Below are 13,354 nucleotides of genomic sequence, written 5' to 3'. Positions count from 1 at the left end.
CTAAGGAACTGCTGTGGCAGACATGCAGACATGGAGACAACATCCTGAGAGTCAGAGCCCAGGCCCCAGTCCTCTGCTTGGAGAGTCTGCAGGCCAGCTATGGTGGGTGGCAGAGTGCTGGGTGGACTTGTGGCTGCATGTGCCTGCTCCTGCCACAGCATGGCTCTGTCCTGGACCCTCCCCTCCCCTGGCTACACTCCATTGCCTTTTCTCTGAGTGACTAGTCCTTAATGCTAGGCTACCTCAGGATTTATCCCCCTGTGTGGTGTACGAGGCCAGGAGGGTTCTATTAGGAACCTTCAAAGGTGCAAATGTGAGCTCAGGCCTGGGCTCTGAATCCACCCTCTGTGCTGCATCTCTCACCTCACCCCCTGTCAGGTCAGTGGTTAAAGGGGTTGATCTCAGAAGTGTGGATCCCAGAATAGAGAAGAAGCTGAAGAAAACAGAGCATGAGTGTCATGTACACCCCATCCTATATCCTCCATCCCTCTGTCCTCTTATGCTCTAATCTTCCTATTTCTCTATGATCCCAACCCCTGATTCTTCCATCCCCATCTTCTCCTCCCTTCATTCTCCCATCTTCTTTCCCAGCTGTCCATTCCCCTGTTCCTTCATCTTCCCATCCTTCCACCTGCCCATTCCCATCACTCATCCTCTACCCCTCTTGACCTCCTATCCCCTTATCCTCTCATCTCCTTCCCATCCCTCCACCCTCCCAACCCCCATTCTCCTATATCCCCTCTCCATTACCCTTCCCAGGGAGGCCTGAGCCCTTTCTTAGTACAACAGAACCTCTTCCAGTGCCTCCTAGTCTCCCAGGGTTTCACCTCATAGGGCTTTTCCTGCCACTCCCCTTCCCCTCTTCCCAACGCAATCTACTGACAGGTAACCTGGGGTTTAAAGACATGGGATCTGAATACTAAATAGAGTCTTCTAGGCCAGAAGAAATCATCCCAGTGAAAGCCTTGCACTGGAAATCATAGAAGCCAAGACCAGGGGAGACTGCTGTCTTCTCTGCCCTCACGTGATTTATCCCTGCTCCCTGGGCAGAAATGTCTAGCACAGTCAAGCATCGACTGGCCTATTACTTGGGGCTACTAAAGGAGGAAGAGCTGAAGGAGTTCCAGCATAGACTGCCCAGACAAGCACACTTGGAGAGCTCTTCCACCAGGACCTCAGCTCAGCAAGAGAAGGCGAGTGGCATGGAGGTGGCCTCATACCTGGTGGCTCAGTATGAGGATCAGGAGGCCTGGGACCTCATACTCCATATCTGGGACAGATGGGCCTGAAGACTCTGTGCTCAGGCCCAGGTAGAGATGTCAAGTGAGTATACAGAATCCCAGTGTACCCAACTGGGACCCTATCATCACCCCTGAGCCTTACTGCCAGGCCTTCCTTGGGGCAGGGCACTTGAAACAAGCAAGGGGTGGGGAGCAGAATTGTTCTGTGTGGTGGAGAATGGAAGATCTGGAGAAACTGGGTCCTACAGTGGAAGAGCAAGAGAGAGAATGATGGCAGGGGTGTAACAGGGACCTTTGTGGGGAGAGACCTGAGCAGTTTAACCTCCCATGGATATCTTCAGGAGAGTCTTCCCTCAGACTTATGAGGCAGGGACTTTGTGTGAGGCTTGAAGAGGAGCAGATCTGTGCTGTGGAGTGGAAGAGGCATGTGAGACATAGACTCAGCCTTGTGAAGGCTCAGAAGAGGAAAGTGACATTGGGGGTGGAATGGCTATTCCATGTCACACAGCACTTGGGTGAAGTCAGGGTGACAACTAAGGGTGATAGAGTTTGAGCCTGTAGCAGCCATTGTCAGTGCTTGAGGTGAGGTTGGGGCACAGACAGGAAAGTCAAGGGAAAGGGAGGCAGGATTTTCACAAGCAGCAGCAGAATAGAGGAGGAAATCGCATTTCCAGGCCTGGATATTGCTAGATTCCTGCAATGGCTCTGCCCCTGAGTGTTTGTGAACTTGAGCAACTGAGTTTCTCTCTCTGGAGCCCCCAACTTGCATGGCTCAAGTTTCAGTGCCTAATTAAACTGTGCCCAGCTGTAAAGATGATCCACTGTCCCTTGGTGCCACTTAGTAAAGGTTTACTTAAGTAATTGTCACTTAACATTAAGGCTCTTGGCACAGAAGAGATGACTCAGCGATTAAGAGCACTGGCTGTTCTCGCAGAAGACCCAGGTTCGGTTCCCAGAATCCAAATGGAGGCTAACAACTGTCTGTAACTCCAGAGGATCTGACACCCTCTTCTGTCCTCCATAGGCATTGCATGACATGGGTGCATTTACATATATGCAGGCCATACACTCATACGCATAAAATAAAACTGGAACCTTATCCTCCAGATAGTTTATCAAAATCTTTCTGCCTAATTCACATTATATTTATACCCAGAAGTTTCCAACCAAATACTAATAAAATAAAATGGAATGACTTTGAAACTAAGCTCATCAGTCATGGGCATGTTCCTGTAATCCTAGTACTAAAGGAATTGAAACAGGAGGATCCTGACTTCAAGGCAAACCTGAGCTACATAGTGAGGCTCTATTAAAAATATTATTAGCCCAGAGAAGTCACGATTGTTAGATTTTTGGAAAATAAAAGGAAAGATAGAGGAGTAGGAGACAAGAAACCAGAGCCTGGGAAGAACTGCGCTCTCTCGGCACCTCAGGCAGACATGGTCTAAGTAGAACGGCCACAAGTACTTGGCCAGCCTGCTGCACTCGGAAGATGATCAGAAATGTTCCCACAAAATACAATAAAAGTAGATCTACAGATTCTGATTTCAAAAGCAAGGTGGCCCCCTGAAACCAGACTCCCAAGGGCTAATTATATGAACTGACCCCACACTCCTCACTCTCCTCAGGTTTTCTTCAGCACCTTAACCAAGGCAGGACGGGTAGTAGCTTCATATTCTGGACATACCCAGAATGTATGCAAGACGTACAGAGATATCTAGTTCACAGGGCACCCTCCAATCCGTCACACCGTACTTTCTTCCAAAGCAGATGCTGAGATGGGATTTGTGTTCAGGTCAATTACTGTGGCAGCGACTCCCAAGATGCTCTGGTAGGAGAGAAGGGAGTGGGACAAGGTAGGAGAAGCTGAGCAAAGGTGGAGAACTATGAAATGGGTTACAGCATGAGCCAACATGCTACTGTTGTTGCTTGTTCACTTGGTTTGAGACAGGATTTCATGTAGACTGGCCTCAAATTTGCTATGTAGCCAATGCTGGGCTTGAGCTCATAATTCTCTTGCCTCTGCTTCCTGAGAGTTGGGATTAGAGAAGTATGCCACCGTGCTCAGTAAATGTTTTGAAAGATCCGCATTTAGCTCACAGTTCTGGAGGTTGGAAGTCCAAGACGGGGTGACCACAACTGCTGAGTTTCCAGTGAGAAACTCATGGGGCTCCATTCATGGCACCTTCAGGAAAGAGGAGGGGGCTTCTTCCCATAATAGCTTAACCATACCACAAGAAAAGTATTAGTCAGTTATTAAGAGCTTTGTTCCATGACCCAAAACATCTTCCACAAGACCTATGTGTCAATAATGCTACACTGGCAACTGAGTTTCAACATGAGTTTCGGGAGGGACAGAAGACATCAAAACAATAGCCACAATCAAGCTTTGTTGATGCCATAGATATCTGGGTGATAGTGTAAAATATGGATCAGGTTGTCATATTTGTCCTTGGGGCTGGAGACCTTGTCTATGTCCCTGGGGTCCTTGTCTATGTCCCAGAGCATGAACTCTACTTGCATTTCTGGTCCACCTCCACCAGATGCACAAGCAGGACTTGAAGTATGTTCTGCAATGGTGGGGACTGAGGAAATCTGTCAGGAACAAATACATACCTGCTCCAATCTCTGATAAATTTGGGGGGGTGCTTTTCTGAGACAGGGTCTCCTTATAGTCCCAGCTGGCCTTGAACTCACAGAGATCCACCTGCCTCTGCCTCCCGAGTTCTGGGATTAAAGGCATGTGCCACCACACCCAGCAATCTCTGCTAATTTTAGCATCCTTCTATGACCTCTTACAGGTAGAAACCACAGCCCCCAACATATTAATGAGAACACCGAGGCTCAGTAAGTAAGCAGTTCATCCCATAGACTAGAAGGAGCCACAGTTGTTTCTGTCTGCCTACTCTTTATTTCTAGTCCCTAGGGCAGGTCAGGCACATGGTAAAACCTTAACGAATATCTAAAGCATGAAGGAAAGTCATACAGAGTTTAGTATATGGTCAAGGCAAGACTTGAACTAGAACCTTCTACTTTAAAGTTCTTTGCAGTGCACTGACCACAATATACTGTTGCCTACAGTGAGTGTATTGCATAGCGTAGATAGGTGCCTAGATCTAATCAGTTGAATGAATGAATAAATGAATGAATGACTCCTCTATGTATACTTATACTCCATTTTTCTTCCCTTTACTTAGAAACTATTTCAGAAAGATACCAAAATCAAGTAAAAGAGAAGTCTTGCCCCACACAAATGAGGATTTGCTCCAAAACTTTATAGAGTTGCTACTTCTACAAAACTCTCACCCCAGAGGCCAGGAGCCCCTGGTCACAGAAAGCTGGTATCAGGATGTAACAGAGGAGAGAGGACATCTAATTGGGATCCAAGACTTATTTGGCCCAAGCCCAGGTAGCCAGAAAGAACCTCAAGTAGTCTTACTGGAGGAGGCTGCTGGAATTGGGAAGTCAATGCTGGCCAGGCAGGTGAGGAGAGCCTGGGAGGAAGGCCAGCTCTACAGGGGTCGCTTCCAGCACGTCTTCTACTTCAGCTGCAGAGAACTGGCCAAGTGCAAGATGCTGAGTTTGGCTGAGCTCATCGCAAAAGATCAGTCTGTGCCTGAAGTTCCCATGGGGCAGCTCCTGTCTCATCCTGAGCAGCTGCTCTTCATCCTGGATGGTGTGGACGAGCCAGCATGGGTCTTGAAGGAGCAGAATCCTGAGCTCTGTCTGCACTGGAGCCAGCCACAGCCGGTGCACACACTGCTGGGCAGTTTTCTGGGAAAATCCGTCCTTCCTGAGGCTTCCTTGCTGCTCACAGCTCGGATCACAGCTCTCCAGAAGCTCATTCCTTCTTTGGGACAGCCCCATTGAGTGGAAGTCCTGGGATTCTCTGAGTCCAGCCGAAGGGAATATTCCTACGAGCATTTCACAGAGGAAAGCCAAGCAAGTAGAGCCTTTGACTTGGTTGAATCAAACCCAGCACTCTTAACCCTGTGCCTCATGCCCTGGGTGTGCTGGCTGGTCTGCACTTGCCTGAAGCTGCAGATGGAAAAGAAGGAAAGCCTCTCACTGACCTCACAGACCACCACAGCACTCTGCACTTCCTTTCCCAAGCTCTTCCAGCTCAGCCCCTGGGTCTCCAGCTCATGGAGCTCTGTTCTCTGGCTGCTCAGGGCATCTGGCAAAGAAAAACCCTGTTCAGTATAGAAGACTTTGAGAAGCAGGGGTTAGATGAGGCTATCATCACCATTTACATGAAGTCAACACTGTCCAGGCAGGTGAGGAGAGCCTGGGAGGAAGGGTGTCCTTCAAAAGGAGCCCAGCTCTCTGAGTTATAGCTTTTCTCACCTGTATCTCCAGGAATCCTTTGCAGCAGTGTTCTGTGTCTTAGGATATAAAAAGGAGAGAAGGGACAGTTTTCCAATGTTCCTATTTCTGGACAAGTTGACTAAAGTGTATGGAAGTCATGACCTTTTGGAACCATCAATCATGCACTTCCTATTTGGCCTTTTTAGTAAAAGGGGGAAGAGAGGGTTAAAAAGGGTCTTCACCTACTAGCAGTCTCTGGAGAGGAGGAGGGAGCTGCTACAGTGGATTAAGATGATGGACCACACTGAACAGCCAAATTCTCCAGGGATATTCCACTGTCTGTATGAGCTTCAGGAGAAAGGGATTCTGAGACTGGTGATGAGCAATTTCCAACAAACGCAGATTTATGTCCTGAGGGATAGCAAGCATCCAGTGGTTCAGACAGACGTAAAGAACCTGCTGGTCCAGACAGACGTGGAGCTCCTGGTGGTCACTTTCTGCATTAAGTTCTGCAGCAATGTGAGGAGGCTTCAGCTGAATGGGAATGGACAGCAAGGACAAGTGCTGAGAGCCCCCAGGATGGTTCTGTGAGCATCTAGATATGCCTGTCTCTTCAGGTCCTCTATGGATCCTATGAGCTCACATGTCCTGAGCACCACAAAGACTCTCAGCTGGTCCAGGGGCTATAAAATACAGATCACCACTGACATCTAACTGCCAGATCTGACCTCCTTTCTCCATCTGCCTTCTTGAGCCAGGCCATGAGATAGGGCCTTGCACTGAACTCTCTCTCCCTATGCTTTCTCTGCTGGACAGGCTCCCATCTTCATGCTGACCATCCTATTGCCCTGTCTGTCCACAAGGTTCAGAGGACTCACAGCTCTTGGTCATTCTCTCTTAGCATGCTTTCATTCAAAGAAATTGCTCATTCATTCAGTTTCTCTAGGCACCATCCCCCACCCTCATGTCAATGATTCTGACCCCGAAGTCTTCTCCCATCAACCCAGAATGCACATGTATAAGAAAGAGTTTCTATTTTTCTCTGGAAAGCTAACTTCCTTGTATTTGTCAATGATGTCACCATGTCACAGGCCCTCAGCCTGAAACACTTCCTAACATCCTGCCAGTCCCTGCAGCATGGTAGACTAGGGTCCCCTGCCTCTGTGGCAGCACTGGTCACTCAGTATCAGTATGTGTGTCTCTCTCCCCTCTAGATGGTTCATTCCATAAATTTTCATTAAGCACTGATTTTTTATTGAATTTTTGTGTATTTCATACATAAAATCATCTTTATGCCCCCTTCCCCCCTCCCCTTTGGCACCCTCCCATAATCACACACACACACACACACTGGAATTCATACATTCCGTCATTTGTATTAAGGCCTATTACATTGGTATTATGTTAAACAGTATCCCAAGATGTCCTTCAGTGCAAGTTTGTCCACTGAGGTTTAGTCAGCCTGTCTAGAGTCCTTCCCTTCAAGAAGATCAGCTCTTCCTCACCCAGCAGTAATCATCTGCCAATAATTCTTCAACTAAGATTGGGGTTTGTTGTTCATTTCAACAGTTGCCTACTGGGTTTTTGTCTCCCTAAGTTGATGCATGCTGACACCATTGCTGTAGGTTTGTATGACAAGGGTTCCAGGCACCTGTAGGACTATTGTGTATGGTCATACACTACCTCCCTGGCTCTAACAGACTTTCTGCCCCCTCTTCTGTTGTGGTACCTGAGCCCTGAGTGAATGGACCTCAATACAGGAGTCCTGTCCAGGGACCCACACTGTGCTGACTCTTATTCTCTGTGTTTTTGCCATTTGTGGCCTTCCGTGTTCCTGGACCTCTGTTGCCTGAGGGAGCTTCACTGATGAAAACTGAAAGATGCGTTAGTGTTCTCTGCATCCCTTGTTTTGTATTCCATGAGTCCTAGGTGTAGAGGTTGCATCCTGGGTGTGCCACTTAGGCTTGGGAAATTCAGAGAGAATCTCTGTGTGTGACCAGTGGTATAAATCTGCAGTAATCTCTGTCTGTTAAAAAAGAAGCTACTTTGATGGATGCTGACTGGGATACTTTGCAAATTTAAGTATCCATGTTTTGCACATAGTAAGAAATTACATTTGTCTAGGGATATGAGAGCCTTGGAGTTTTCTCTGAGATCTATGACCGCTCCACCTAGATTTATAGTACCAGACATGAGTTTCCTCCCATTGAGTGGGCTTTAAGTCCAATTAGGTAGCTGTGATTACACCCAAAATAAAAGTGCCACTACTGCACCAGTGTCAGTTGCTGTGCTCGTCATTGATGTAGTTTTTAGGCCTTGAAGTTGGGGTTGGTCCGTCGATTGATGTTCTCCCTTACCAGCTTTCATAGTGCTCTCCAAAGCTATGAGAAGTACTCTTCAGGGGAGGTCTCTTCCAGGTCAGTTCCAGCTCCATTGCTCGAAATCCTGTATCCAAAGTATGTCTTCTTCAGAAACAGGGTCTTACCATCAAGTTCTGAGAGGCAATAAAGGACTGTGGCAATAGCCTGTGTAATTTTGGGAGTCTACCCTGGCCAACAACTTGAGGGAAAGTTTCTCCTGTCTGATACTGTTTCTTGTTATGTAGTCTTCAGCTTACTCACCGACTCATGAGGGATATTGTATGTGTAATTTTTCAGTAGGTTTTGAACTAATACAATTCCCTCTGGGGTTTTTATGTACTAGCTAGGCACTATTTATGTCTCCTCTTTGTCTCCCTGTCTAGCCCTCCCTCCATGCCCTCCCCATTTAAAGTGTCCCCAATTTCCCCATTTATCCCTTGATAATTTTTGTATGCTATGGTCCCACTTCTTTGGAACTCCTTCTTCCCCTTTATCCCTATAGTTCTTTGTATAGCCCTCCTCCCCCTCCCCTTTAACTACCCCTGTTTACACATTTCTCCCTCAGTAACACCTGCCTCCCACTGTTCTCTCAGGTTCCTTCTTTCCCTTTACTTCCCTGGTTTCCTTCCATTTCCCTGTTTCCTGCAGTTACATCAGGATCTGTACTGACTTATAAGGATTTGGTGCTAGGTTCCACAGATGAGAGAGAACATATATCATTTGTTTTTCTGAGTCTGTGTTACTTCACTTAGTATAACAGTTTCTAAATCCATCCATGTACCTGAAAATGTCATTATTTACTGCTGACTATAACTCCATTATGTAAATACACCACATTTTTGTTAACCACTCATCAGTTGAGGGACACTTATGTTGTTTCCATCTCTTAGCTACTGTGAAAAGAGCAGCAACAAACATGGTTTACAAGTGTCTCTACGATAGGATGAGTCCTTTGGGTATATGCCAAGGAGTGGTATAACAGATTCATATGGTAGGTTCATTTTTAGTTTTCTAAGAGTTTTCCACACTACTTTCCATAGGGGTTGCACGAGTTTGCAATCCCACCAGCAGTAAAGGAGCATTCCTCTTTTCCCAGATCCTCACCAGCATTTAGTATCATTTGTTCTCTTAATGTTAGCCAGTCTGACTGGGGTAAGGTGAAACCTTAAGGTGTTTTTAATTTGCATTCCACTAATTACTAATGATGTTGAACACTTCTTAAGATGTTTCTTAGCCATCTTTAGTTCTTCGTTTGAGAACTCTCTGTTTAGATCTTTAGCCCATTTTTAATTGGGTCGTTTGGTTTCTCGATTCTTTGTTTTTTGAGTTCTTTATGTAGTCTGGATTTTAAATTTCTGTCAGATGTGTCACTTTTTCCCACTCTGTGGACTTTCTCTTCACTTTCTTGGTTGTTTCTTTTGCTATACAGAAGATTTTTAGTTTAATGAGGTCCCACTTGTTGATTGTTGACCTTAATTTCTGAGCAACTTATGTTCGATTTAGAAAGCCCTTTCCTATACCCGTATCTTGTAAGTTACTGCCAATGTTTTCTCCTAATAGTTTCAGAGTTTCGAGTTTCACATTGAGCTTTTTGATCCATTTGGAGTTGACTTTTGTGCAAGGTGAAAGATAAAGATCCAGTTTAATTCTTCTGCAGATGGAGATCCAGTTTTGCCAGCACCATTTGTTTCCTCCATTGTATGTTCTTGGCACCTTTGTCAAATATCAGGTGGCTGAAATTGTGTGTACTCTGGTTTGGGCCAAAGTCAGCCTCCAATCAGGTACACTCGGACTTTCGTCTAACATTTGGACCCCAACCTTTGGGTATTCAGAGCACGATTTGGCAAGTTTGCTAAGGGGAGGCCCGATTTTGGCACTCTTAGGCAGTCTGCTAAGGTCTCAGCCCCTACCATAGGGCAGAGAAGTCTCACCCTGGCAAAGTGGGAAGAGCCTCACGTAATCCCAATTAGGGGGTTGGGTACTGTGAAATGTGGGGAAGCTCACCACCAGGTAGAGCCCAGATCCAGGCACCCTCAGGCTGTGTGCTAAAGTCTCAGCCCTCACCCTATGGTAGGGCAGAAAGGTCTACCCCTGGAGACATGGGAGGGGCCTCAATTAATCCTAGTTAGATGGGTTGGGTATGGTGCAATTTGAGGAAGCTCATCACCATGCAGAGGTCAGATCCAGGCACTTTCAGACAGTCTGCTGAGGTCTCACTTAAGCACTGATTTTATTTCAGGTCGTATTAACCACAAGAGGAAAAATAAATATTTTTCCTTAAGGAGCTCAAACATGGAGAGAAGACATCTACTCAATAATCACAATAGGACAAGACACCTGCATTAGTCAGGTACATACAAGGCACCAGGGAAGGGAGTGTTCACACAAGAGAACAAGAAAGAAGAACACTCTCAGAGGATGAAATGTTTTATTATCAAAGAGGACAATTATTAAGAATTGAGGTAGCTGAGCATGGAGTGACATGCCTACGATCTCAAGCTCAGGAGGCTGAGGCAGGAAGACCAGAAGTTCCAAATCAGCCTGAGCCACATAGTGTGACCCTGTCTCAAAAGATCAAAGGCCAAGAGAGTAACTCAGCAGAAGAGTTGCCTGCCTGGTAGGCTCAAGACCCTGAGTTCAGTCCCCAGAATGAAAAATGAATTGAGATACACCCTTTCCTCTTGTTTCTATACTCTATAAGAAGGGCGAGCCACACTGCACATTTTAGTTTATACTAACCTTCATTTTCTTTTTTAAAAATACTTTATTTTTTATTTTTATTTTAATACTTACATACTGCATGTATGTAAGTGCACCCATGTCGTGCAGTGCCCATGAAGGTCAGAAGAGGGTTTTGGATCCCCTGAAATTGAAGTTATAGACAATTGTTAGTCACCATGTGGATGCTGGGACCAGAACCCGGGTCCTCTGCAAAAGCAGCCAGTGCTCTTAACCGCTGAGTCAGTCTTCACCATCATTTTCTTAGTAAATCAAGGCTGTCTTCTCAGGTTACCACAAAGTCTAGTACAATACCATTTTGAATAGCCATGTAATATTCCCTAGGAGAACACCATGGCTGATTGGAACATTTTCCTGTTCCTAGCAATTTTAGGTTGTTTGTAGGTGTTCATGGTTATGAACAAGTCAGCCTTGAAGGACCTTGATATAGTCATTGCAAGGAGCAGTGGCCTGATGTGGGGCCTTCAGAAGAGTCCTGAGCAGACAAAGAGGTAGGGGCCAGATGGGGCAGGAGAAGCTAGGGACACTAGGCCAGAGACAGAGTGCTTAGAAGGGACAATGATCTGAGGAGCATGCGCATGACCCCACTGGAAAGTCAGAGGCTTCTGATTAGTGAGGCGAGAGAACTGAGGTGCAGAGTCAGCTGGGTAAGGCAGGAAGACCAGCAAGGAGGCCTCTACACACAAGCAAGAGCTCAGTAGTAGAGACTTGCCAAAGCCAAGGGAAGCAAAGGGACCAACTCAGGACATCAAAGCAACAGAGATGGCAGGATGAGCAGCTTTTGCTCTTGTGGCTTGTATTTAAGGCTTATGCTTTTTATTTGGGTTTTTTGGTTTGGTTTTGTTTTCTATGATTTGTTTTTAGACAAGGTCTCACAATATAGCTCTGGCAGGTCTGGAACTCGTTATAGAGACAAGGCTAGCCTAGAGCTTGCAGAGATCTGCCTGCCTCTGCCTGTGAGTAACAGGATTAAAGGTGTGTGTGGCCACACTCAGCATTCCCTCAAGCTTTCTGAATCATAAATTTTGAGATTTCACTTTCAGTCTGTGTAAACATTAAGTATGTGTCAAAAATGCCATTCTTTGGGGGCTGGAGAAATGTCTCAGGCTTAGTTAAGAGCATTTTCTGCTCTTGCAGAGGACCCCAGTTTCCACACTCTGGTGGTTCACAACTGCCTGTAACTCCAGTTCCAGGGGAGGTGATGCCCTCTTCTGGCCTCTGAGAGATACTGCCCTCAAATGGTGCACATACAGATGAGCAAACCCCAAAACATACACATAAAATAAAAATAAATACTTTTTTTTTAATGCCATCCTTTGAAAGTTTAGCATTTAACATTTATTTAGTTTGGCAAAACTTGAATAAAATATCACACACTTTTTTTCAGTCACTGTTGTCCTTTTTTAATCCATTTCTTGTAGGGAATTTTTGGTTGTTATTGTTTTTGTTGTTGTTTGTTATTGTTTTCTGTTTTGTTGTATTTGCCGTGTTGACGATCAAACCCAGCACAGAGTAAGCAAACACTACCACAGAGCTACATCCCAATCCCTTGGGTTTTTATAGCTTAGGCTGGTCTAGAACTCACCATTTGTCCTTCCTCTGCCCAGTAGATATTTGCATTAAAGGCAAGCACTACCACCCTGGGCTATCCTTTTTTGTGTGTGCATGTGAAGGGTTTACACATTTGAAGTTGTCAGAGCTTAAAATGGCACTTGGACTTTCAGGAGACTGCAGTGCAATGTCTTGTCACTGTCACAAACCCTCTGAGCAGCAGGCCCCCCTGCTGTCCTGATTTTCAGCTAAAGAGAGTGAGTGAAGCACAGTATGGTGTAAAGACAGCTGCTGGTCTCTGCATGGCTCTGTAGACTTGTGGATGGGGAGGGGGATGAATTAGGAATGGGGACATGTTGGGAAATAGTAACTCAAAGAGTCACTGGGATGTTGAAATAGAGGTATCTGCAAAGAAAATACATATTGTGATGGTTAATCCTGGGTGTCAATTTGATTGGATCTGAGATTAACTGGCATGGCTCTGTAGACTTGTGGATGGGGAGGGGGATGAATTAGGAATGGGGACATGTTGGGAAATAGTAACTCAAAGAGTCACTGGGATGTTGAAATAGAGGTATCTGCAAAGAAAATACATATTGTGATGGTTAATCCTGGGTGTCAATTTGATTGGATCTGAGATTAACTGAATATATATATATATATTCATTCTACTGGTTCTGTTTCTTTGGAGAACCCTGACTAATACACCACCCAACTTTGTTTTCTCTTTCCTTTGCAAGCTCACACTCTTGGGTGTGTGGCCATCCACTGGAGCATGGTTGACTTACCAGGGGCCACTCCCTGAAAGAAAACTGACTTTCCCTCTCCCAACAGCTATCAATCACCAATTGCTCCTTAGCTAGGGATGGATTCGTGCCTGTTTCACCCCTCCATGCTGGGTTTGTGTTTGACTTGAGCTTGAGTTCTTACGCATGCTGTCACCACTGCTGTGAGTTCATATGTGCAACTGACTCCATTGGGTCTGGGGGAAAAAAAGAAACCTCTTAAAATATTTATTTATTTATTATTTTATGTGTAGAAGTGATTTGCCTGCATGTATGTAAGTGTGCATGTAGTACCTGTGGAGGTCAGAAGAGGGCATTGGATCCTCTGGAATTGGAGTTATGGACAGTTGTTAGCTGTCTTTGGGTGCTG

The 13,354-nt window shown here is 45.7% G+C and overlaps 1 pseudogene; it reads left to right on the top strand.

The window, feature by feature from the left end:
- LOC103752252 overlaps positions 1 to 13,354 on the top strand; it is a 104,851-nt pseudogene that overhangs the window by 26,998 nt on the left and 64,499 nt on the right.

This window comes from Nannospalax galili, unplaced genomic scaffold (assembly GCF_000622305.1).
Source record: "Nannospalax galili isolate Female #2095 unplaced genomic scaffold, S.galili_v1.0 scaffold146, whole genome shotgun sequence".
NCBI classification, from domain to species: domain Eukaryota; kingdom Metazoa; phylum Chordata; class Mammalia; order Rodentia; family Spalacidae; genus Nannospalax; species Nannospalax galili.
This window is presented reverse-complemented; position numbering and strand designations above follow the sequence as displayed.